Here is a 27,776-nt window from a genome sequence, read left to right as displayed (position 1 = left end):
TATCAAATGAGCCCATTCAGGTGTTCCACCACTCCCTGTTGCTCTCTCGCACTGATTGATCGAATCGTTCCCATGCGAAAGAATGGGAAGCAAAGGTTTGATTTATTTTTTGTTAGTGCTGTTTTAAATCGGATTTTGGTCAGCTGTTATGATCATTGATTGTGTAGAATTGATTGAAATTAAGTTTAATAGAAAAAAAATAATTTAATTTAATTTATTATAATTTATTTTAATTTTATTTAAAATGAAATAATTTAATTTAATTTAATAGAATTTAATTTATTCGAATTGAATTCAATTTACTTTAATACAATGTAATTTAATTTAATTTAATTTTAATTAAATCCATAACATTTCATTTCATTTCATTTCATTTCATGTCGTTTCATGTCGTTTCATGTCATTTCATGTCATTTCATGCACAGCAATATCGCAATATCGAACATATGGCACAACCCCCACCCACAAAAAACAACACCGGCAACAGCTGTTGATACGGTGCGCGCTCCGTTTGCCTTAGCGCGGTATCGATGTGAAAGAAAGGGAAGCAAAGGTTTGATTTATTTTTTGTTAATACTGTTAGAAATCGGATTTTGGTCGGCTGTTATGATCATTGATTGAAATAAAGTTTGTTAGAAAAAAAATAATTTAATTTAATTTTTTACATATTATTTTAATTCTATTAAAAATGAAATATTGTAGTTTAATAGAATTCAATTTAGTTTAATTTAAATGAACTATATTTCAATTCATTTCATTTAATTCAATATCACGCGCCGCAATAACGTGCGCGCATAAATACGCACGCATGCAACCGCACGCAACAGCTGATCGAACGTATGCCACCCACCCCCACCCACTCGCGAAAAACACCGGCAACCGGCTGTTGGTACCGTGCGCGCTCCGTTTGCCTTAGCGCGGTATCGATGTGAAAAAAAGGGAAGCAAAGGTTTGATTTATTTTTTGTTAATACTGTTATAAATCGGATTTTGGTCGGCTGTTATGATCATTGATTGTGGAGAATTGATTGAAATGAAGTTGAATAGAAAAAAAATAATTTAATTTAATTTATTACAATTTATTTTAATTTTATTTAAAATGAAATAATTTATTTTAATTTAATTTAATTTAATTTAATTTAATTGAACTATATTTCAATTCATTTCATTTAATATCACGCGCCGCAATAACGCGCGCGCATAAATACGCACGCATGAAACCGCACGCAACAGCTGATCGAACATATGCCACCACAACGCGACACCGTCAAGGTCAACAGCTGTTGGTACCGTGCGCGCTCCGTTTGCCTTAGCGCGGTATCGATGTGAAAGAAAGGGAAGCAAAGTTTGATTTATTTTTTTTTAATACTGTTATAAATCGGATTTTGGTCGGCTGTTATGATAATTGATTGTGGAGAATTGGTTGAAATAAAGTTTGATAGAAATGAAATAATTTAATTTAATTTATCATAATTTATTTTAATTTTATTTCAAATTAAATAATTAAGTTTAATTTAATATAATTTAATTTAATTTAATTAAACTATATTTCAATTCATTTCATTTCATTCAATACCACGCGCCGCAATAACGCGCGCGCATAAATACGCACGCATGCAACCGCACGCAACAGCTGATCAAACGTATGCCACCACAACGCGACACCGTCAACAGCTGTTGGTACCGTGCGCGCTCCGTTTGCCTTAGCGCGGTATCGATGTGAAAGAAAGGGAAGCAAAGTTTGATTTATTTTTTGTTAATACTGTTATAAATCGGATTTTGGTCGGCTGTTATGATAATTGATTGTGGAGAATTGGTTGAAATAAAGTTTGATAGAAATGAAATAATTTAATTTAATTTATCATAATTTATTTTAATTTTATTTCAAATTAAATAATTAATTTTAATTTAATATAATTTAATTTAATTTAATTAAACTATATTTCAATTCATTTCATTTCATTCAATACCACGCGCCGCAATAACGCGCGCGCATAAATACGCACGCATGCAACCGCACGCAACAGCTGATCAAACGTATGCCACCACAACGCGACACCGTCAACAGCTGTTGGTACCGTGCGCGCTCCGTTTGCCTTAGTGTGGTATCGATGTGAACCGTGCCGCGGTCGAGGTTGAAATGAGCTCGTCCAGGTGGGTTTCCCCCACTCTCGCGTTTTCTCCCGCGCACTAATTGGTCGAAGCGTTCCCATACCGAAGAGAGGGAATGGCAAATGTTGGCTGAATTGTAAATGGTATGTCTGAAATCGGATATCCGCTTTAATAGCAAATAAGTTTTATTTTATTTAAAATTAATTACACTAAATGAAATTAATTTCACTGCAATGCACATAAGTTAGGTTAAATAGAATGTATGAAGGTGGTTTGAAATTATTTAATGTAAAATGTTAATAAATGTATTCATTTATTTAATTAATTATTGGAATTATAGTGAAGTGTATTAAATTGCATAAAATGAAATAATTGTTTAAATTTATTTATTCAATTAAGTGTTATGAAATGTGAAGAATGTAGTGTAATTTATATTGTTTTTTAATTTATTAACAACTTAATGTAAATTTATTTAATTAAATTCAATGTAATGCAATGTAATAAAATTTCAATAAATTTAATTTAATTTAATTTAATTTAATTTAGTTTAATTTTATTTTAATTTATTTTAATTTACTTTAATTTATTTAATTTTATTTAATGTAATTATACTTTTATTAAATTTAATTTTAATTTAATTTAATTGAATATAATTGAATTTATTTGAATTTAATTCAATTTATTTCAATTCAATGTAATTTAATTTAATTAAATTTAATATAATTTAATTTAATTCCATAAGATTTCATTTCATGTCATTTCATGTCATTTCATGCACAGCAATATCGCGCGCTCGCGCATGCGCACTCGCACAGCAACAGCTGATCGATCGTATACCACCCCCACCGAAAATAAACATCACCGGCAACCGTCTCTTTTTTATCGTGCGCGCTCCTTCCCGCCTTAGCGCGGTATCGATGTGAACCGTGCCGTGGTCGAGGTTGAAATGAGCTCGTCCAGGTGGGTTTCCCCCACTCTCGCGCATGCGCATGCGCACTCGCACAGCTGATCGAACGTATGCCCACCCCACCGAAAATAAACAACACCGGCAACCGTCTCTTTTTTATCGTGCGCGCTCCTTCCCGCGTTAGCGCGGTATCGATGTGAACCGTACCACGGTCGAGGTTGAAATGAGCTCGTCCAGCTGGGTTTCCCCCACTCTCGCGCATGCGCACTCGCACAGCAACAGCTGATCGACCGTATACCACCCCCACCGAAAATAAACATCACCGGCAACCGGCTCTTTCTTATCGTGCGCGCTCCTTCCCGCGTTAGCGCGGTATCGATGTGAACCGTACCACGGTCGAGGTTGAAATGAGCTCGTCCAGGTGGGTTTCCCCCACTCTCGCACACGCGGTCGCGCGCTGGCTCAAGATTGGCCCGTTCCGTGGCGTACTAATACATGCTCATAAAAAGCGTCAAACCCGTTTCTCGCTTTGCGGGCAACGTGCACAAAGCGGAGAACGGGTTCGACACCACCGGCCCTCGTGTAGCGATAGGAAAACGTTTGCCGGTGTTTGTAAATATGCGTATTTTTTGCCGGATTTGAGCGTTCTGATTGGCTTGTAACGCTAGTATGGAAACGTAAACGCCCAGCGTGACGATTCGAGCGGGATGAAGCGATCTGAAACCCCGGGCGCGGGAACGGCTCATCCGAAAAGCGTTACATTAACGAAAATATATATTATGACTAGCTTAAACTCCGGGCCCGGTAGATTACAGGGCTACGCACGATAAGGGGATACGCATGATAAGGGGATGTGAGAAGATAGGGGATGTGAGAAAATAGGGGATGTAAGAAGATAGGGGATGTGAGAAGATAGGGGATGTAAGAAGATAGGGGATGTGAGAAGATAGGGGGGGGGGGGGGGTCGTGGAAGACTGTTAGCTTGCATTCATCGAGATCTCTCCAAATCACTAAGAAAATCCAAAATCGGTTGGTAAATGACTGAGATATGGGCAAACATAGAAGTTGAAATGCGAACCGCGAGAAATCAGCCTGAAGGTAGGCAATTCGTATAAGCCATTCAATGTATTAGAAGTTACTTTTTCGAATAACTTTTTCCACAGACATCTTAGCACATCGACGTAGAACAACTTATGGTAGCTAATGAGCAGATCTATCCAAATCTGTGTCAAAATTGAAGATCCATTGCAAACTGACCGAGTTATAAGCATGCAAAGTGGCCAAATGATTAATTGTTTTGTAAAAACCGTGAAAATGTTAAGTCTTTGTATCTTGAATAACTTTTTCCACAGACATCTTAGCACATCGACGTAGAACAACTTATGGTAGCTTATGAGCAGATCTATCCAAACCTAAGTCACAATTGAAGATCCATTGGAAACTGACCGAGTTATAAGCATCCAAAGTGGCAAAATGAGGCAATTTTTTTCTTGTAAATACCGAGGAAATTTTAAGTCTTTGTATCTCGAATAACATTTGACACGGACAACTTAGCACATCGGCGTAGAATAACTTTTGGTAGCTAATGAGAAGATCTATCCATATCTGTGTTACAATTGAAGATCCATTGGAAACTGACCGAGTTATAAGCATCCAAAGTGGCAAAATGAGGCAATTTTTTTCTTGTAAATACCGAGAATAGTTTAAGTCTTTGTATCTCGAATAACATTTGACACGGACAACTTAGCACATCGGCGTAGAATAACTTTTGGTAGCTAATGAGAAGATCTATCCATATCTGTGTTACAATTGAAGATCCATTGGAAACTGACCGAGTTATGGCAGGTGACAGAAAAAGGTTAGGTCGCGAATAACTTTTTTGTCCGACATCGGAGCACATGGTCGTGGAAGACTTTTATCTCGCATTCATCGAGATCTATCCAAATCACAAAGAAAATATTAAAATCAGTTGGTAAATGACTGAAATATGGGCAAAAATAGAAGTTGAAATGCGAACCGCGAGAAATCAGCCTGGAGGTAGGCAATTCGTATACGCCATTCAATGTATTAGAAGTTACTTTTTCGAATAACTTTTTCCACAGACATCTTAGCACATCGACGTAGAACAACTTATGGTAGCTAATGAGCAGATCTATCCAAATCTGTGTCACAATTGAAGATCCATTGCAAACTGACCGAGTTATAAGCATGCAAAGTGGCCAAATGATTAATTGTTTTGTAAAAACCGTGAAAATGTTAAGTCTTTGTATCTCGAATAACTTTTTCCACAGACATCTGAGCGCATCGGCGTAGAATAACTTTTGGTAGCTAATGAGAAGATCTATCCATATCTGTGTTACAATTGAAGATCCATTGGAAACTGACCGAGTTATAAGCATCCAAAGTGGCAAAATGGGGAATTTTTTTTTTGGAAAAACCGAGAAAATTTTAAGTCTTTGTATCTCGAATAACATTTGACACGGACAACTTAGCACATCGGCGTAGAATAACTTTTGGTAGCTTATGTAAAGATCTATCCATATCTGTGTTACAATTGAAGATCCATTGGAAACTGACCGAGTTATAAGCATCCAAAGTGGCAAAATGAGGCAATTTTTTTTTTTGTAAATACCGAGAAAATTTTAAGTCTTTGTATCTCGAATAACATTTGACACGGACAACTTAGCACATCGGCGTAGAATAACTTTTGGTAGCTAATGAGAAGATCTATCCATATCTGTGTTACAATTGAAGATCCATTGGAAACTGACCGAGTTATAAGCATGCAAAGTGGCAAAATGAGGCAATTTTTTTCTTGTAAATACCGAGAAAATTTTAAGTCTTTGTATCTCGAATAACATTTGACACGGACAACTTAGCACATCGGCGTAGAATAACTTTTGGTAGCTAATGAGAAGATCTATCCATATCTGTGTTATAATTGAAGATCCATTGGAAACTGACCGAGTTATAAGCATCCAAAGTGGCAAAATGAGGAATTTTTTTCTTGTAAATACCGAGAAAATTTTAAGTCTTTGTATCTCGAATAACATTTGACACGGACAACTTAGCACATCGGCGTAGAATAACTTTTGGTAGCTACTGAGAAGATCTATTCATATTTGTGTTACAATTGAAGATCCATTGGAAACTGACCGAGTTATAAGCATCCAAAGTGGCAAAATGAGTATTCACGAAAGCGCCTCGCGCACTTGGTCGGGTTTTTGGTCCAACTTGCACCATTTTTGGCCCGTATTTGCCCCATAGCTCCGCCGGTATCCAAGATATCGCCACACTTTCTTCTGGCCATGGCTAGATGGCACTTGTGGCTAGATTTCTTCCATGCACCACTAATCGCTACCATGTCTGTGGCCGGAGCTATTCGACGAACAACCATCGCATTTACCTAGGTACTTTTTCGGGTTTTTGGTCCAACTTGCACCATTTTTGGCCCGTATTTGCCCCATAGCTCCGCCGGTATCCAAGATATCGCCACACGTTCTTCTGGCCATGGCTAGATGGCACTTGTGGCTAGATTTCTTCCATGCACCACTAATCGCTACCATGTCTGTGGCCGGAGCTATTCACGAAAGCGTCTCGCGCACTTGGTCGGGTTTTTGGTCCAACTTGCACCATTTTTGGCCCGTATTTGCCCCATAGCTCCGCCGGTATCCAAGATATCGCCACACTTTCTTCTGGTCATGGCTAGATGGCACTTGTGGCTAGATTTCTTCCATGCACCACTAATCGCTACCATGTCTGTGGCCGGAGCTATTCACGAAAGCGTCTCGCGCACTTGGTCGGGTTTTTGGTCCAACTTGCACCATTTTTGGCCCGTATTTGCCCCATACCTCCGCCGGTATCCAAGATATCGCCACACTTTCTTCTGGTCATGGCTAGATGGCACTTGTGGCTAGATTTCTTCCATGCACCACTAATCGCTACCATGTCTGTGGCCGGAGCTATTCGACGAACAACCATCGCATTTACCTAGGTACTTTTTCGGGTTTTTGGTCCAACTTGCACCATTTTTGGCCCGTATTTGCCCCATAGCTCCGCCGGTATCCAAGATATCGCCACACTTTCTTCTGGCCATGGCTAGATGGCACTTGTGGCTAGATTTCTTCCATGCACCACTAATCGCTACCATGTCTGTGGCCGGAGCTATTTGACGAACAACCATCGCATTTACCTAGGTACTTTTTCGGGTTTTTGGTCCAACTTGCACCATTTTTGGCCCGTATTTGCCCCATAGCTCCGCCGGTATCCAAGATATCGCCACACGTTCTTCTGGCCATGGCTAGATGGCACTTGTGGCTAGATTTCTTCCATGCACCACTAATCGCTACCATGTCTGTGGCCGGAGCTATTTGACGAACAACCATCGCATTTACCTAGGTACTTTTTCGGGTTTTTGGTCCAACTTGCACCATTTTTGGCCCGTATTTGCCCCATAGCTCCGCCGGTATCCAAGATATCGCCACACGTTCTTCTGGCCATGGCTAGATGGCACTTGTGGCTAGATTTCTTCCATGCACCACTAATCGCTACCATGTCTGTGGCCGGAGCTATTCACGAAAGCGCCTCGCGCACTTGGTCGGGTTTTTGGTCCAACTTGCACCATTTTTGGCCCGTATTTGCCCCATAGCTCCGCCGGTATCCAAGATATTGCCACACGTTCTTCTGGCCATGGCTAGATGGCACTTGTGGCTAGATTTCTTCCATGCACCACTAATCGCTACCATGTCTGTGGCCGGAGCTATTCGACGAACAACCATCGCATTTACCTAGGTACTTTTTCGGGTTTTTGGTCCAACTTGCACCATTTTTGGCCCGTATTTGCCCCATAGCTCCGCCGGTATCCAAGATATCGCCACACGTTCTTCTGGCCATGGCTAGATGGCACTTGTGGCTAGATTTCTTCCATGCACCACTAATCGCTACCATGTCTGTGGCCGGAGCTATTCACGAAAGCGTCTCGCGCACTTGGTCGGGTTTTTGGTCCAACTTGCACCATTTTTGGCCCGTATTTGCCCCATAGCTCCGCCGGTATCCAAGATATCGCCACACGTTCTTCTGGCCATGGCTAGATGGCACTTGTGGCTAGATTTCTTCCATGCACCACTAATCGCTACCATGTCTGTGACCGGAGCTATTCGACGAACAACCATCGCATTTACCTAGGTACTTTTTCGGGTTTTTGGTCCAACTTGCACCATTTTTAGCTTATGAGCTTATGAGAAGATCTATCCATATCTGTGTTACAATTGAAGATCCATTGGAAACTGACCGAGTTATAAGCATGCAAAGTGGCAAAATGAGAATTTTTTTTTTTTTGAAAAACCGAGAAAATTTTAAGTCTTTGTATCTCGAATATCATTTGACACGGACAACTAAGCACATCGGCGTTGAATAACTTTTGGTAGCTAATGAGAAGATCTATCCATATCTGTGTTACAATTGAAGATCCATTGGAAACTGACCGAGTTATAAGCATCCAAAGTGGCAAAATGAGAAATCTTTTTTTTTTTCAATTTTTTTTAAATCAAATTTATTTACGACCTCGCTGCTGCTTGCTCAAATAGCCCAGGTCGATAACTGCTTGCTGTGCCATCACCCACAGTGAAGGTTCAAATCTCGCTTTTACAAAATCTTTTTTTTTCAATTTTTTTTAAATCAAATGTATTTACGACCTCGCTGCTGCTTGCTCAAATAGCCCATGTCGATAACTGCTTGCTGTGCCATCACCCACAGTGAAGGTTCAAATCTCGCTTTTACAAAATCTTTTTTTTCAATTTTTTTTAAATCAAATTTATTTACGACCTCGCTGCTGCTTGCTCAAATAGCCCATGTCGATAACTGCTTGCTGTGCCATCACCCACAGTGAAGGTTCAAATCTCGCTTTTACAAAATCTTTTTTTTCAATTTTTTTTAAATCAAATTTATTTACGACCTCGCTGCTGCTTGCTCAAATAGCTCAGGTCGATAACTGCTTGCTGTGCCATCACCCACAGTGAAGGTTCAAATCTCGCTTTTACAAAATCTTTTTTTTCAATTTTTTTTAAATCAAATTTATTTACGACCTCGCTGCTGCTTGCTCAAATAGCCCAGGTCGATAACTGCTTGCTGTGCCATCACCCACAGTGAAGGTTCAAATCTCGCTTTTACAAAATCTTTTTTTTTCAATTTTTTTTAAATCAAATTTATTTACGACCTCGCTGCTGCTTGCTCAAATAGCCCAGGTCGATAACTGCTTGCTGTGCCATCACCCACAGTGAAGGTTCAAATCTCGCTTTTTCAAAATCTTTTTTTTCAATTTTTTTTAAATCAAATTTATTTACGACCTCGCTGCTGCTTGCTCAAATAGCCCATGTCGATAACTGCTTGCTGTGCCATCACCCACAGTGAAGGTTCAAATCTCGCTTTTACAAAATCTTTTTTTTCAATTTTTTTTAAATCAAATTTATTTACGACCTCGCTGCTGCTTGCTCAAATAGCCCAGGTCGATAACTGCTTGCTGTGCCATCACCCACAGTGAAGGTTCAAATCTCGCTTTTACAAAATCTTTTTTTTTTCATTTTTTTTTAAATCAAATTTATTTACGACCTCGCTGCTGCTTGCTCAAATAGCCCATGTCGATAACTGCTTGCTGTGCCATCACCCACAGTGAAGGTTCAAATCTCGCTTTTACAAAATCTTTTTTTTTCATTTTTTTTTAAATCAAATTTATTTACGACCTCGCTGCTGCTTGCTCAAATAGCCCATGTCGATAACTGCTTGCTGTGCCATCACCCACAGTGAAGGTTCAAATCTCGCTTTAACAAAATCTTTTTTTTCAATTTTTTTTAAATCAAATTTATTTACGACCTCGCTGCTGCTTGCTCAAATAGCCCATGTCGATAACTGCTTGCTGTGCCATCACCCACAGTGAAGGTTCAAATCTCGCTTTTACAAAATCTTTTTTTTCAATTTTTTTTAAATCAAATTTATTTACGACCTCGCTGCTGCTTGCTCAAATAGCCCTTGTCGATAACTGCTTGCTGTGCCATCACCCACAGTGAAGGTTCAAATCTCGCTTTTACAAAATCTTTTTTTTCAATTTTTTTTAAATCAAATTTATTTACGACCTCGCTGCTGCTTGCTCAAATACCCCATGTCGATAACTGCTGACAATAATGATAATGTTGACAATAATATATGCAATTGTGTGTGCACATAAATTTTTTACCCATACGCGGAACCTTCCGGCGTAAATTGCAATTCAATTTAAGCCAATGTTTTAAATTGCATTTTGATTTCATCTTCATTACAGTATTCCACGTGTGTGATACAATTAAATATACATTTAACAAATCGTGAAGTTTTCTGCAAGAATATGTGCAAAACTGTTTGTAATGGCAACCGTTCAAAATATGGGCGTGCGGTTTTTTTTATTTAATTACATTAAATTGTATTTTATCAAATGAGCCCATTCAGGTGTTCCACCACTCTCTGTTGCTCTCTCGCACTGATTGATCGAATCGTTCCCATGCGAAAGAATGCGAAGAAAAGGTTTGATTTATTTTTTGTTAGTACTGTTTTAAATCGGATTTTGGTCGGCTGTTATGATCATTGATTGTGTAGAATTGATTGAAATTAAGTTTAATAGAAAAAAAAATAATTTAATTAAATTTATTATAATTTTTTTTCATTTTATTCTAAATGAAATAATTTAGTTTAATTTAATAGAATTTAATTTATTCGAATTTAATTCAATTTAATTTAATTCAATGTAATTTAATTTAATTTAATTTTAATTAAATCCATAACATTTCATTTCATTTCATTTCATTTCATGTCGTTTCATGTCGTTTCATGTCATTTCATGTCATTTCATGCACAGCAATATCGCAATATCGAACATATGGCACAACCCCCACCCACAAAAAAAACACCGGCAACAGCTGTTGATACGGTGCGCGCTCCGTTTGCCTTAGCGCGGTATCGATGTGAAAAAAAGGGAAGCAAAGGTTTGATTTATTTTTTGTTAATACTGTTATAAATCGGATTTTGGTCGGCTGTTATGATCATTGATTGTGTAAAATTGATTGAAATAAAGTTTAATAGAAAAAAAAATAATTTAATTTAATTTATTACAATTTATTTTAATTTTAATAAAAACGAAATAATTTAATTTAATAGAATTTAATTTAATTTAATTGCCCTTTATTTCAATTCATTTCATTTAATTCAATATCACGCGCCGCAATAACGCGTGCGCATAAATACGCATGCATGCAACCGCACGCAACAAATGATCGAACGTATGCCACCAAAACGCGACAACGTCAAGGTCAACAGCTGTTGGTACCGCGCGCGATCCGTTTGCCTTAGCGCGGTATCGATGTGAAAGAAAGGGAAGCAAAGGTTTGATTCATTTTTTGTTAATACTGTTATAAATCGGATTTTGGTCGGCTGTTATGATCATTGATTGTGTAGAATTGATTGAAATAAAGTTTGATAGAAATAAAATAATTTAATTTAATTTAATAGAATTTATTTTAATTTTATTTTAAATTAAATAATTTATTTTAATTTAATAGAATTTAATGTAATTTAATTGCACTTTATGTCAATTCATTTCAATTCATTCAATATCACGCGCCGCAATAACGCGCGCGCATAAATACGCACGCATGCAACCGCACGCAACAGCTGATCGAACGTATGCCACCCACCCCCACCCACAAAAAACCACACCGGCAACAGCTGTTGGTACCGTGCGCGCTCCGTTTGCCTTAGCGCGGTATCGATGTGAAAGAAAGGGAAGCAAAGGTTTGATTCATTTTTTGTTAATACTGTTATAAATCGGATTTTGGTCGGCTATTTTGATCATTGATTGTGTAGAATTGATTGAAATGAAGTTGGATAGAAAAAAAATAATTTAATTTAATTTAATATAATTTATTTTAATTTTAATAAAAACGAAATAATTTAGTTTAATTTAATAGCATTTAATTTAATTTAATTTCATTTTATGTCAATTCATTTCAATTCATTCAATATCACGCGCCGCAATAACGCGCGCGCATAAATACGCACGCATGCAACCGCACGCAACAGCTGATCGAACGTATGCCACCCACCCCCACCCACCCACAAAAAACCACAACGGCAACAGCTGTTGGTACCGTGCGCGCTCCGTTTGCCTTAGCGCGGTATCGATGTGAAAGAAAGGGAAGCAAAGGTTTGATTTATTTTTTGTTAATACTATTATAAATCGGATTTTGGTCGGTTGTTATGATCATTGATTGTGTAGAATTGATTGAAATAAAGTTTGATAGAAAAAAAATAATTTAATTTAATTTATTATAATTTATTTTAATTTTAATTAAAAAAGAAATAATTTAGTTTAATTTAATTGAATTTAATTTAATTTAATTGCACTTTATTTCAATTCATTTCATTTCATTCAATATCACGCGCCGCAATAACGCGCGCGCATAAATACGCACGCATGCAACCGCACGCAACAGCTGATCGAACGTATGCCACCCACCCCCACCCACCCACAAAAAACCACAACGGCAACAGCTGTTGGTACCGTGCGCGCTCCGTTTGCCTTAGCGCGGTATCGATGTGAAAGAAAGGGAAGCAAAGGTTTGATTTATTTTTTGTTAATACTGTTATAAATCGAATTTTGGTCGGCTGTTATGATCATTGATTGTGTAGAATTGATTGATATAAAGTTTAATAGGAAAAAATAATTTAATTTAATTTATTATAATTTATTTTAATTTTAATTAAAAATGAAATAATTTATTTTAATTTAATAGAATTTAATGTAATTTAATTGCACTTTATTTCAATTCATTTCAATTCATTCAATATCACGCGCCGCAATAACGCGCGCGCATAAATACGCACGCATGCAACCGCACGCAACAGCTGATCGAACGTATGGCACCACCCCCACCCACAAAAAAAAAAACACACCGGCAACAGCTGTTGATACGGTGCGCGCTCCGTTTGCCTTAGCGCGGTATCGATGTGAAAGAAAGGGAAGCAAAGGTTTGATTTAGTTTTTGTTAATACTGATATAAATCGGATTTTGGTCGGCTGTTATGATCATTGATTGTGTAGAATTGATTGAAATGAAGTTGGATAGAAAAAGAATAATTTGATTTAATTTATTACAATTTATTTTCATTTTATTAAAAATGAAATAATTTAATTTAATTTAATAGAATTTAATGTAATTTAATTGCACTTTATGTCAATTCATTTCAATTCATTCAATATCACGCGCCGCAATAACGCGCGCGCATAAATACGCACGCATGCAACCGCACGCAACAGCTGGTCGAACATATGGCATCACCCCCACCCACAAAAAACCACACCGGCAACAGCTGTTGATACGGTGCGCGCTCCGTTTGCCTTAGCGCGGTATCGATGTGAAAGAAAGGGAAGCAAAGGTTTGATTTATTTTTTGTTAATACTGATATAAATCGGATTTTTATCGGCTGTTATGATCATTGATTGTGTAAAATTGATTAAAATGAAGTTTAATAGAAAAAAAATAATTTAATTTAATTTAATATAATTTATTTTAATTTTATTAAAAATGAAATAATTTAATTTAATTTAATAGAATTTAATTTATTCGAATTGAATTCAATTTAATTTAATTCAATGTAATTTAATTTAATTTAATTTTAATTAAATCCATAACATTTCATTTCATTTCATTTCATTTCATGTCGTTTCATGTCGTTTCATGTCATTTCATGTCATTTCATGCACAGCAATATCGCAATATCGAACATATGGCACAACCCCCACCCACAAAAAAAAACACCGGCAACAGCTGTTGATACGGTGCGCGCTCCGTTTGCCTTAGCGCGGTATCGATGTGAAAGAAAGGGAAGCAAAGGTTTGATTTATTTTTTGTTAATACTGTTATAAATCGGATTTTGGTCGACTGTTATGATCATTGATTGTGTAGAATTGATTGAAATAAAGTTTGTTAGTAAAAAATAATTTAATTTAATTTATTATAATTTATTTTAATTTTAATTAAAAATGAAATAATTTATTTTAATTTAATAGAATTTAATGTAATTTAATTGCACTTTATTTCAATTCATTTCAATTCATTCAATATCACGCGCCGCAATAACGCGCGCGCATTAATACGCACGCATGCAACCGCACGCAACAGCTGATCGAACGTATGGCACCATCCCCACCCACAAAAAAAACACCGGCAACAGCTGTTGGTACCGTGCGCGCTCCGTTTGCCTTAGCGCGGTATCGATGTGAAAGAAAGGGAAGCAAAGGTTTGATTTATTTTTTGTTAATACTATTATAAATCGGATTTTGGTCGGCTGTTATGATCATTGATTGTGTAGAATTGATTGATATAAAGTTTAATAGGAAAAAATAATTTAATTTAATTTATTATAATTTATTTTAATTTTATTTTAAATTAAATAATTTATATTAATTTAATAGAATTTAATGTAATTTAATTGCACTTTATTTCAATTCATTTCAATTCATTCAATATCACGCGCGCGCATAAATACGCACGCATGCAACCGCACGCAACAGCTGATCGAACGTATGGCACCATCCCCACCCACAAAAAAAAACACCGGCAACAGCTGTTGATACGGTGCGCGCTCCGTTTGCCTTAGCGCGGTATCGATGTGAAAAAAAGGGAAGCAAAGGTTTGATTTATTTTTTGTTAATACTGTTATAAATCGGATTTTGGTCGGCTGTTATGATCATTGATTGTGTAGAATTGATTGATATAAAGTTTAATAGGAAAAAATAATTTAATTTAATTTATTATAATTTATTTTAATTTTAATTAAAAATGAAATAATTTTTTTTAATTTAATAGATTTTAATTTAATTCCGTTCCGGTGTAAAATACAATTCAATTTTAATGCCATGCGGAAAATGTGCCGAACTTGTCCGCTACACCTAATGAAAGCTTCATATTGTACCCAAACGAAAGCTTTACATCAAAAGCTCTGTGATGCGAGAGCTTTTCCATATGCATTTTAACCATTTGGAAAGCTTTACCGCCATTTGCATTGGGTGTGTAGTAAAAGTGATGTCAGTAAAAATGTCATCGCATATTCATAACGTAATAATGTCGAATTATGCATATATTTTCGGCTCAACTGTCATTTATTGGGTTTGTTGACAATAATATATGCAATTGTGTGTGCAAATAAATTTTTTACCCACACGGGGAACCTTCCGGCGTAAATTGCAATTCAATTTAAGCCAATGTTTTAAATTGCATTTTGATTTCATCTTCATTACAGTATTCCACTTATTATGTGTGGCAGTGTGTGATACAATTAAATAAACATTTAACAAATCGTGAAGTTTTCTGCAAGAATATGTGCAAAACTGTTTGTAATGGCAACCGTTCAAAATATGGGCGTGCGGTTTTTTTTATTTAATTACATTAAATTGTATTTTATCAAATGAGCCCATTCAGGTGTTCCACCACTCCCTGTTGCTCTCTCGCACTGATTGATCGAATCGTTCCCATGCGAAAGAATGGGAAGCAAAGGTTTGATTTATTTTTTGTTAGTGCTGTTTTAAATCGGATTTTGGTCAGCTGTTATGATCATTGATTGTGTAGAATTGATTGAAATTAAGTTTAATAGAAAAAAAATAATTTAATTTAATTTATTATAATTTATTTTAATTTTATTTAAAATGAAATAATTTAATTTAATTTAATAGAATTTAATTTATTCGAATTGAATTCAATTTACTTTAATACAATGTAATTTAATTTAATTTAATTTTAATTAAATCCATAACATTTCATTTCATTTCATTTCATTTCATGTCGTTTCATGTCGTTTCATGTCATTTCATGTCATTTCATGCACAGCAATATCGCAATATCGAACATATGGCACAACCCCCACCCACAAAAAACAACACCGGCAACAGCTGTTGATACGGTGCGCGCTCCGTTTGCCTTAGCGCGGTATCGATGTGAAAGAAAGGGAAGCAAAGGTTTGATTTATTTTTTGTTAATACTGTTAGAAATCGGATTTTGGTCGGCTGTTATGATCATTGATTGAAATAAAGTTTGTTAGAAAAAAAATAATTTAATTTAATTTTTTACATATTATTTTAATTCTATTAAAAATGAAATATTGTAGTTTAATAGAATTCAATTTAGTTTAATTTAAATGAACTATATTTCAATTCATTTCATTTAATTCAATATCACGCGCCGCAATAACGTGCGCGCATAAATACGCACGCATGCAACCGCACGCAACAGCTGATCGAACGTATGCCACCCACCCCCACCCACTCGCGAAAAACACCGGCAACCGGCTGTTGGTACCGTGCGCGCTCCGTTTGCCTTAGCGCGGTATCGATGTGAAAAAAAGGGAAGCAAAGGTTTGATTTATTTTTTGTTAATACTGTTATAAATCGGATTTTGGTCGGCTGTTATGATCATTGATTGTGGAGAATTGATTGAAATGAAGTTGAATAGAAAAAAAATAATTTAATTTAATTTATTACAATTTATTTTAATTTTATTTAAAATGAAATAATTTAATTTAATTTAATTTAATTTAATTTAGTTTAATTGAACTATGTTTCAATTCATTTCATTTAATATCACGCGCCGCAATAACGCGCGCGCATAAATACGCACGCATGAAACCGCACGCAACAGCTGATCGAACATATGCCACCACAACGCGACACCGTCAAGGTCAACAGCTGTTGGTACCGTGCGCGCTCCGTTTGCCTTAGCGCGGTATCGATGTGAAAGAAAGGGAAGCAAAGTTTGATTTATTTTTTTTTAATACTGTTATAAATCGGATTTTGGTCGGCTGTTATGATAATTGATTGTGGAGAATTGGTTGAAATAAAGTTTGATAGAAATGAAATAATTTAATTTAATTTATCATAATTTATTTTAATTTTATTTCAAATTAAATAATTAATTTTAATTTAATATAATTTAATTTAATTTAATTAAACTATATTTCAATTCATTTCATTTCATTCAATACCACGCGCCGCAATAACGCGCGCGCATAAATACGCACGCATGCAACCGCACGCAACAGCTGATCAAACGTATGCCACCACAACGCGACACCGTCAACAGCTGTTGGTACCGTGCGCGCTCCGTTTGCCTTAGCGCGGTATCGATGTGAAAGAAAGGGAAGCAAAGTTTGATTTATTTTTTGTTAATACTGTTATAAATCGGATTTTGGTCGGCTGTTATGATAATTGATTGTGGAGAATTGGTTGAAATAAAGTTTGATAGAAATGAAATAATTTAATTTAATTTATCATAATTTATTTTAATTTTATTTCAAATTAAATAATTAATTTTAATTTAATATAATTTAATTTAATTTAATTAAACTATATTTCAATTCATTTCATTTCATTCAATACCACGCGCCGCAATAACGCGCGCGCATAAATACGCACGCATGCAACCGCACGCAACAGCTGATCAAACGTATGCCACCACAACGCGACACCGTCAACAGCTGTTGGTACCGTGCGCGCTCCGTTTGCCTTAGTGTGGTATCGATGTGAACCGTGCCGCGGTCGAGGTTGAAATGAGCTCGTCCAGGTGGGTTTCCCCCACTCTCGCGTTTTCTCCCGCGCACTAATTGGTCGAAGCGTTCCCATACCGAAGAGAGGGAATGGCAAATGTTGGCTGAATTGTAAATGGTATGTCTGAAATCGGATATCCGCTTTAATAGCAAATAAGTTTTATTTTATTTAAAATTAATTACACTAAATGAAATTAATTTCACTGCAATGCACATAAGTTAGGTTAAATAGAATGTATGAAGGTGGTTTGAAATTATTTAATGTAAAATGTTAATAAATGTATTCATTTATTTAATTAATTATTGGAATTATAGTGAAGTGTATTAAATTGCATAAAATGAAATAATTGTTTAAATTTATTTATTCAATTAAGTGTTATGAAATGTGAAGAATGTAGTGTAATTTATATTGTTTTTTAATTTATTAAAAACTTAATGTAAATTTATTTAATTAAATTCAATGTAATGCAATGTACTTAAATTTCAATAAATTTAATTTAATTTAATTTAATTTAATTTAGTTTAATTTTATTTTAATTTATTTTAATTTACTTTAATTTATTTAATTTTATTTAATGTAATTATACTTTTATTAAATTTAATTTTAATTTAATTTAATTGAATATAATTGAATTTATTTGAATTTAATTCAATTTAATTTAATTCAATGTAATTTAATTTAATTAAATTTAATATAATTTAATTTAATTCCATAAGATTTCATTTCATGTCATTTCATGTCATTTCATGCACAGCAATATCGCGCGCTCGCGCATGCGCACTCGCACAGCAACAGCTGATCGATCGTATACCACCCCCACCGAAAATAAACATCACCGGCAACCGTCTCTTTTTTATCGTGCGCGCTCCTTCCCGCCTTAGCGCGGTATCGATGTGAACCGTGCCGTGGTCGAGGTTGAAATGAGCTCGTCCAGGTGGGTTTCCCCCACTCTCGCGCATGCGCATGCGCACTCGCACAGCTGATCGAACGTATGCCCACCCCACCGAAAATAAACAACACCGGCAACCGTCTCTTTTTTATCGTGCGCGCTCCTTCCCGCGTTAGCGCGGTATCGATGTGAACCGTACCACGGTCGAGGTTGAAATGAGCTCGTCCAGGTGGGTTTCCCCCACTCTCGCGCATGCGCACTCGCACAGCAACAGCTGATCGACCGTATACCACCCCCACCGAAAATAAACATCACCGGCAACCGGCTCTTTCTTATCGTGCGCGCTCCTTCCTGCCTTAGCGCGGTATCGATGTGAACCGTACCACGGTCGAGGTTGAAATGAGCTCGTCCAGGTGGGTTTCCCCCACTCTCGCGCACGCGGTCGCGCGCTGGTTCAAGATTGGCCCGTTCCGCGGCGTACTAATACATGCTCATAAAAAGCGTCAAACCCGTTTCTCGCTTTGCGGGCAACGTGCACAAAGCGGAGAACGGGTTCGACACCACCGGCCCTCGTGTAGCGATAGGAAAACGTTTGCCGGTGTTTGTAAATATGCGTATTTTTTGCCGGATTTAAGCGTTCTGATTGGCTTGTAACGCTAGTATGGAAACGTAAACGCCCAGCGTGACGATTTGAGCGGGATGAAGCGATCTGAAACCCCAGGCGCGGGAACGGCTCATCCGAAAAGCGTTACATTAACGAAAATATATATTATGACTAGCTTAAACTCCGGGCCCGGTAGATTACAGGGCTACGCACGATAAGGGGATACGCATGATAAGGGGATGTGAGAAGATAGGGGATGTGAGAAGATAGGGGATGTAAGAAGATAGGGGATGTGAGAAGATAGGGGATGTAAGAAGATAGGGGATGTGAGAAGATAGGGGGGGGGGGAGGGTCGTGGAAGACTGTTAGCTTGCATTCATCGAGATCTCTCCAAATCACTAAGAAAATCCAAAATCGGTTGGTAAATGACTGAGATATGGGCAAACATAGAAGTTGAAATGCGAACCGCGAGAAATCAGCCTGAAGGTAGGCAATTCGTATAAGCCATTCAATGTATTAGAAGTTACTTTTTCGAATAACTTTTTCCACAGACATCTTAGCACATCGACGTAGAACAACTTATGGTAGCTAATGAGCAGATCTATCCAAATCTGTGTCAAAATTGAAGATCCATTGCAAACTGACCGAGTTATAAGCATGCAAAGTGGCCAAATGATTAATTGTTTTGTAAAAACCGTGAAAATGTTAAGTCTTTGTATCTTGAATAACTTTTTCCACAGACATCTTAGCACATCGACGTAGAACAACTTATGGTAGCTTATGAGCAGATCTATCCAAACCTAAGTCACAATTGAAGATCCATTGGAAACTGACCGAGTTATAAGCATCCAAAGTGGCAAAATGAGGCAATTTTTTTCTTGTAAATACCGAGGAAATTTTAAGTCTTTGTATCTCGAATAACATTTGACACGGACAACTTAGCACATCGGCGTAGAATAACTTTTGGTAGCTAATGAGAAGATCTATCCATATCTGTGTTACAATTGAAGATCCATTGGAAACTGACCGAGTTATAAGCATCCAAAGTGGCAAAATGAGGCAATTTTTTTCTTGTAAATACCGAGAATAGTTTAAGTCTTTGTATCTCGAATAACATTTGACACGGACAACTTAGCACATCGGCGTAGAATAACTTTTGGTAGCTAATGAGAAGATCTATCCATATCTGTGTTACAATTGAAGATCCATTGGAAACTGACCGAGTTATGGCAGGTGACAGAAAAAGGTTAGGTCGCGAATAACTTTTTTGTCCGACATCGGAGCACATGGTCGTGGAAGACTTTTATCTCGCATTCATCGAGATCTATCCAAATCACAAAGAAAATATTAAAATCAGTTGGTAAATGACTGAAATATGGGCAAAAATAGAAGTTGAAATGCGAACCGCGAGAAATCAGCCTGGAGGTAGGCAATTCGTATACGCCATTCAATGTATTAGAAGTTACTTTTTCGAATAACTTTTTCCACAGACATCTTAGCACATCGACGTAGAACAACTTATGGTAGCTAATGAGCAGATCTATCCAAATCTGTGTCACAATTGAAGATCCATTGCAAACTGACCGAGTTATAAGCATGCAAAGTGGCCAAATGATTAATTGTTTTGTAAAAACCGTGAAAATGTTAAGTCTTTGTATCTCGAATAACTTTTTCCACAGACATCTGAGCGCATCGGCGTAGAATAACTTTTGGTAGCTAATGAGAAGATCTATCCATATCTGTGTTACAATTGAAGATCCATTGGAAACTGACCGAGTTATAAGCATCCAAAGTGGCAAAATGGGGAATTTTTTTTTTGGAAAAACCGAGAAAATTTTAAGTCTTTGTATCTCGAATAACATTTGACACGGACAACTTAGCACATCGGCGTAGAATAACTTTTGGTAGCTTATGTAAAGATCTATCCATATCTGTGTTACAATTGAAGATCCATTGGAAACTGACCGAGTTATAAGCATCCAAAGTGGCAAAATGAGGCAATTTTTTTTTTTGTAAATACCGAGAAAATTTTAAGTCTTTGTATCTCGAATAACATTTGACACGGACAACTTAGCACATCGGCGTAGAATAACTTTTGGTAGCTAATGAGAAGATCTATCCATATCTGTGTTACAATTGAAGATCCATTGGAAACTGACCGAGTTATAAGCATGCAAAGTGGCAAAATGAGGCAATTTTTTTCTTGTAAATACCGAGAAAATTTTAAGTCTTTGTATCTCGAATAACATTTGACACGGACAACTTAGCACATCGGCGTAGAATAACTTTTGGTAGCTAATGAGAAGATCTATCCATATCTGTGTTATAATTGAAGATCCATTGGAAACTGACCGAGTTATAAGCATCCAAAGTGGCAAAATGAGGAATTTTTTTCTTGTAAATACCGAGAAAATTTTAAGTCTTTGTATCTCGAATAACATTTGACACGGACAACTTAGCACATCGGCGTAGAATAACTTTTGGTAGCTACTGAGAAGATCTATTCATATTTGTGTTACAATTGAAGATCCATTGGAAACTGACCGAGTTATAAGCATCCAAAGTGGCAAAATGAGTATTCACGAAAGCGCCTCGCGCACTTGGTCGGGTTTTTGGTCCAACTTGCACCATTTTTGGCCCGTATTTGCCCCATAGCTCCGCCGGTATCCAAGATATCGCCACACTTTCTTCTGGCCATGGCTAGATGGCACTTGTGGCTAGATTTCTTCCATGCACCACTAATCGCTACCATGTCTGTGGCCGGAGCTATTCGACGAACAACCATCGCATTTACCTAGGTACTTTTTCGGGTTTTTGGTCCAACTTGCACCATTTTTGGCCCGTATTTGCCCCATAGCTCCGCCGGTATCCAAGATATCGCCACACGTTCTTCTGGCCATGGCTAGATGGCACTTGTGGCTAGATTTCTTCCATGCACCACTAATCGCTACCATGTCTGTGGCCGGAGCTATTCACGAAAGCGTCTCGCGCACTTGGTCGGGTTTTTGGTCCAACTTGCACCATTTTTGGCCCGTATTTGCCCCATATCTCCGCCGGTATCCAAGATATCGCCACACTTTCTTCTGGCCATGGCTAGATGGCACTTGTGGCTAGATTTCTTCCATGCACCACTAATCGCTACCATGTCTGTGGCCGGAGCTATTCACGAAAGCGTCTCGCGCACTTGGTCGGGTTTTTGGTCCAACTTGCACCATTTTTGGCCCGTATTTGCCCCATACCTCCGCCGGTATCCAAGATATCGCCACACTTTCTTCTGGTCATGGCTAGATGGCACTTGTGGCTAGATTTCTTCCATGCACCACTAATCGCTACCATGTCTGTGGCCGGAGCTATTCGACGAACAACCATCGCATTTACCTAGGTACTTTTTCGGGTTTTTGGTCCAACTTGCACCATTTTTGGCCCGTATTTGCCCCATAGCTCCGCCGGTATCCAAGATATCGCCACACTTTCTTCTGGCCATGGCTAGATGACACTTGTGGCTAGATTTCTTCCATGCACCACTAATCGCTACCATGTCTGTGGCCGGAGCTATTTGACGAACAACCATCGCATTTACCTAGGTACTTTTTCGGGTTTTTGGTCCAACTTGCACCATTTTTGGCCCGTATTTGCCCCATAGCTCCGCCGGTATCCAAGATATCGCCACACGTTCTTCTGGCCATGGCTAGATGGCACTTGTGGCTAGATTTCTTCCATGCACCACTAATCGCTACCATGTCTGTGGCCGGAGCTATTTGACGAACAACCATCGCATTTACCTAGGTACTTTTTCGGGTTTTTGGTCCAACTTGCACCATTTTTGGCCCGTATTTGCCCCATAGCTCCGCCGGTATCCAAGATATCGCCACACGTTCTTCTGGCCATGGCTAGATGGCACTTGTGGCTAGATTTCTTCCATGCACCACTAATCGCTACCATGTCTGTGGCCGGAGCTATTCACGAAAGCGCCTCGCGCACTTGGTCGGGTTTTTGGTCCAACTTGCACCATTTTTGGCCCGTATTTGCCCCATAGCTCCGCCGGTATCCAAGATATTGCCACACGTTCTTCTGGCCATGGCTAGATGGCACTTGTGGCTAGATTTCTTCCATGCACCACTAATCGCTACCATGTCTGTGGCCGGAGCTATTCGACGAACAACCATCGCATTTACCTAGGTACTTTTTCGGGTTTTTGGTCCAACTTGCACCATTTTTGGCCCGTATTTGCCCCATAGCTCCGCCGGTATCCAAGATATCGCCACACGTTCTTCTGGCCATGGCTAGATGGCACTTGTGGCTAGATTTCTTCCATGCACCACTAATCGCTACCATGTCTGTGGCCTGAGCTATTCACGAAAGCGTCTCGCGCACTTGGTCGGGTTTTTGGTCCAACTTGCACCATTTTTGGCCCGTATTTGCCCCATAGCTCCGCCGGTATCCAAGATATCGCCACACGTTCTTCTGGCCATGGCTAGATGGCACTTGTGGCTAGATTTCTTCCATGCACCACTAATCGCTACCATGTCTGTGACCGGAGCTATTCGACGAACAACCATCGCATTTACCTAGGTACTTTTTCGGGTTTTTGGTCCAACTTGCACCATTTTTAGCTTATGAGCTTATGAGAAGATCTATCCATATCTGTGTTACAATTGAAGATCCATTGGAAACTGACCGAGTTATAAGCATGCAAAGTGGCAAAATGAGAATTTTTTTTTTTTTGAAAAACCGAGAAAATTTTAAGTCTTTGTATCTCGAATATCATTTGACACGGACAACTAAGCACATCGGCGTTGAATAACTTTTGGTAGCTAATGAGAAGATCTATCCATATCTGTGTTACAATTGAAGATCCATTGGAAACTGACCGAGTTATAAGCATCCAAAGTGGCAAAATGAGAAATCTTTTTTTTTTTCAATTTTTTTTAAATCAAATTTATTTACGACCTCGCTGCTGCTTGCTCAAATAGCCCAGGTCGATAACTGCTTGCTGTGCCATCACCCACAGTGAAGGTTCAAATCTCGCTTTTACAAAATCTTTTTTTTTCAATTTTTTTTAAATCAAATGTATTTACGACCTCGCTGCTGCTTGCTCAAATAGCCCATGTCGATAACTGCTTGCTGTGCCATCACCCACAGTGAAGGTTCAAATCTCGCTTTTACAAAATCTTTTTTTTCAATTTTTTTTAAATCAAATTTATTTACGACCTCGCTGCTGCTTGCTCAAATAGCCCATGTCGATAACTGCTTGCTGTGCCATCACCCACAGTGAAGGTTCAAATCTCGCTTTTACAAAATCTTTTTTTTCAATTTTTTTTAAATCAAATTTATTTACGACCTCGCTGCTGCTTGCTCAAATAGCTCAGGTCGATAACTGCTTGCTGTGCCATCACCCACAGTGAAGGTTCAAATCTCGCTTTTACAAAATCTTTTTTTTCAATTTTTTTTAAATCAAATTTATTTACGACCTCGCTGCTGCTTGCTCAAATAGCCCAGGTCGATAACTGCTTGCTGTGCCATCACCCACAGTGAAGGTTCAAATCTCGCTTTTACAAAATCTTTTTTTTTCAATTTTTTTTAAATCAAATTTATTGACGACCTCGCTGCTGCTTGCTCAAATAGCCCAGGTCGATAACTGCTTGCTGTGCCATCACCCACAGTGAAGGTTCAAATCTCGCTTTTTCAAAATCTTTTTTTTCAATTTTTTTTAAATCAAATTTATTTACGACCTCGCTGCTGCTTGCTCAAATAGCCCATGTCGATAACTGCTTGCTGTGCCATCACCCACAGTGAAGGTTCAAATCTCGCTTTTACAAAATCTTTTTTTTCAATTTTTTTTAAATCAAATTTATTTACGACCTCGCTGCTGCTTGCTCAAATAGCCCAGGTCGATAACTGCTTGCTGTGCCATCACCCACAGTGAAGGTTCAAATCTCGCTTTTACAAAATCTTTTTTTTTTCATTTTTTTTTAAATCAAATTTATTTACGACCTCGCTGCTGCTTGCTCAAATAGCCCATGTCGATAACTGCTTGCTGTGCCATCACCCACAGTGAAGGTTCAAATCTCGCTTTTACAAAATCTTTTTTTTTCATTTTTTTTTAAATCAAATTTATTTACGACCTCGCTGCTGCTTGCTCAAATAGCCCATGTCGATAACTGCTTGCTGTGCCATCACCCACAGTGAAGGTTCAAATCTCGCTTTAACAAAATCTTTTTTTTCAATTTTTTTTAAATCAAATTTATTTACGACCTCGCTGCTGCTTGCTCAAATAGCCCATGTCGATAACTGCTTGCTGTGCCATCACCCACAGTGAAGGTTCAAATCTCGCTTTTACAAAATCTTTTTTTTCAATTTTTTTTAAATCAAATTTATTTACGACCTCGCTGCTGCTTGCTCAAATAGCCCTTGTCGATAACTGCTTGCTGTGCCATCACCCACAGTGAAGGTTCAAATCTCGCTTTTACAAAATCTTTTTTTTCAATTTTTTTTAAATCAAATTTATTTACGACCTCGCTGCTGCTTGCTCAAATACCCCATGTCGATAACTGCTGACAATAATGATAATGTTGACAATAATATATGCAATTGTGTGTGCACATAAATTTTTTACCCATACGCGGAACCTTCCGGCGTAAATTGCAATTCAATTTAAGCCAATGTTTTAAATTGCATTTTGATTTCATCTTCATTACAGTATTCCACGTGTGTGATACAATTAAATATACATTTAACAAATCGTGAAGTTTTCTGCAAGAATATGTGCAAAACTGTTTGTAATGGCAACCGTTCAAAATATGGGCGTGCGGTTTTTTTTACTTAATTACATTAAATTGTATTTTATCAAATGAGCCCATTCAGGTGTTCCACCACTCTCTGTTGCTCTCTCGCACTGATTGATCGAATCGTTCCCATGCGAAAGAATGGGAAGAAAAGGTTTGATTTATTTTTTGTTAGTACTGTTTTAAATCGGATTTTGGTCGGCTGTTATGATCATTGATTGTGTAGAATTGATTGAAATTAAGTTTAATAGAAAAAAAAATAATTTAATTAAATTTATTATAATTTTTTTTCATTTTATTCTAAATGAAATAATTTAGTTTAATTTAATAGAATTTAATTTATTCGAATTTAATTCAATTTAATTTAATTCAATGTAATTTAATTTAATTTAATTTTAATTAAATCCATAACATTTCATTTCATTTCATTTCATTTCATGTCGTTTCATGTCGTTTCATGTCATTTCATGTCATTTCATGCACAGCAATATCGCAATATCGAACATATGGCACAACCCCCACCCACAAAAAAAACACCGGCAACAGCTGTTGATACGGTGCGCGCTCCGTTTGCCTTAGCGCGGTATCGATGTGAAAGAAAGGGAAGCAAAGGTTTGATTTATTTTTTGTTAATACTGTTATAAATCGGATTTTGGTCGGCTGTTATGATCGTTGATTGTGTAAAATTGATTGAAATAAAGTTTAATAGAAAAAAAAATAATTTAATTTAATTTATTACAATTTATTTTAATTTTAATAAAAACGAAATAATTTAATTTAATAGAATTTAATTTAATTTAATTGCCCTTTATTTCAATTCATTTCATTTAATTCAATATCACGCGCCGCAATAACGCGTGCGCATAAATACGCATGCATGCAACCGCACGCAACAAATGATCGAACGTATGCCACCAAAACGCGACAACGTCAAGGTCAACAGCTGTTGGTACCGCGCGCGATCCGTTTGCCTTAGCGCGGTATCGATGTGAAAGAAAGGGAAGCAAAGGTTTGATTCATTTTTTGTTAATACTGTTATAAATCGGATTTTGGTCGGCTGTTATGATCATTGATTGTGTAGAATTGATTGAAATAAAGTTTGATAGAAATAAAATAATTTAATTTAATTTAATAGAATTTATTTTAATTTTATTTTAAATTAAATAATTTATTTTAATTTAATAGAATTTAATGTAATTTAATTGCACTTTATGTCAATTCATTTCAATTCATTCAATATCACGCGCCGCAATAACGCGCGCGCATAAATACGCACGCATGCAACCGCACGCAACAGCTGATCGAACGTATGCCACCCACCCCCACCCACAAAAAACCACACCGGCAACAGCTGTTGGTACCGTGCGCGCTCCGTTTGCCTTAGCGCGGTATCGATGTGAAAGAAAGGGAAGCAAAGGTTTGATTCATTTTTTGTTAATACTGTTATAAATCGGATTTTGGTCGGCTATTTTGATCATTGATTGTGTAGAATTGATTGAAATGAAGTTGGATAGAAAAAAAATAATTTAATTTAATTTAATATAATTTATTTTAATTTTAATAAAAACGAAATAATTTAGTTTAATTTAATAGCATTTAATTTAATTTAATTTCATTTTATGTCAATTCATTTCAATTCATTCAATATCACGCGCCGCAATAACGCGCGCGCATAAATACGCACGCATGCAACCGCACGCAACAGCTGATCGAACGTATGCCACCCACCCCCACCCACCCACAAAAAACCACAACGGCAACAGCTGTTGGTACCGTGCGCGCTCCGTTTGCCTTAGCGCGGTATCGATGTGAAAGAAAGGGAAGCAAAGGTTTGATTTATTTTTTGTTAATACTATTATAA

At 37.3% G+C, this 27,776-nt stretch overlaps 1 long non-coding RNA gene across 4 annotated transcripts; it reads left to right on the top strand.

Moving 5' to 3' along the window:
• LOC125773028 (uncharacterized) lies at window positions 1–27,759 on the top strand. 4 transcript variants are annotated; one of them, XR_007419842.1, is made up of 3 exons: window positions 1–95; window positions 10,570–11,832; window positions 27,745–27,759. It is a non-coding gene; the product is annotated as an uncharacterized LOC125773028 (long non-coding RNA). The 4 variants fall into 4 exon arrangements; XR_007419843.1 differs by lacking the exon at window positions 27,745–27,759 and adding an exon at window positions 14,340–14,370; XR_007419844.1 differs by lacking the exon at window positions 27,745–27,759 and adding an exon at window positions 12,658–12,688.
• Window positions 27,760–27,776: the final 17 nt, after the last annotated feature.

This window comes from Anopheles funestus (assembly GCF_943734845.2).
Source record: "Anopheles funestus chromosome X unlocalized genomic scaffold, idAnoFuneDA-416_04 X_unloc_18, whole genome shotgun sequence".
NCBI classification, from domain to species: domain Eukaryota; kingdom Metazoa; phylum Arthropoda; class Insecta; order Diptera; family Culicidae; genus Anopheles; species Anopheles funestus.
Note: the sequence above shows the minus strand (reverse complement) of the source record. Positions and strands in the feature narration are given on the sequence as shown.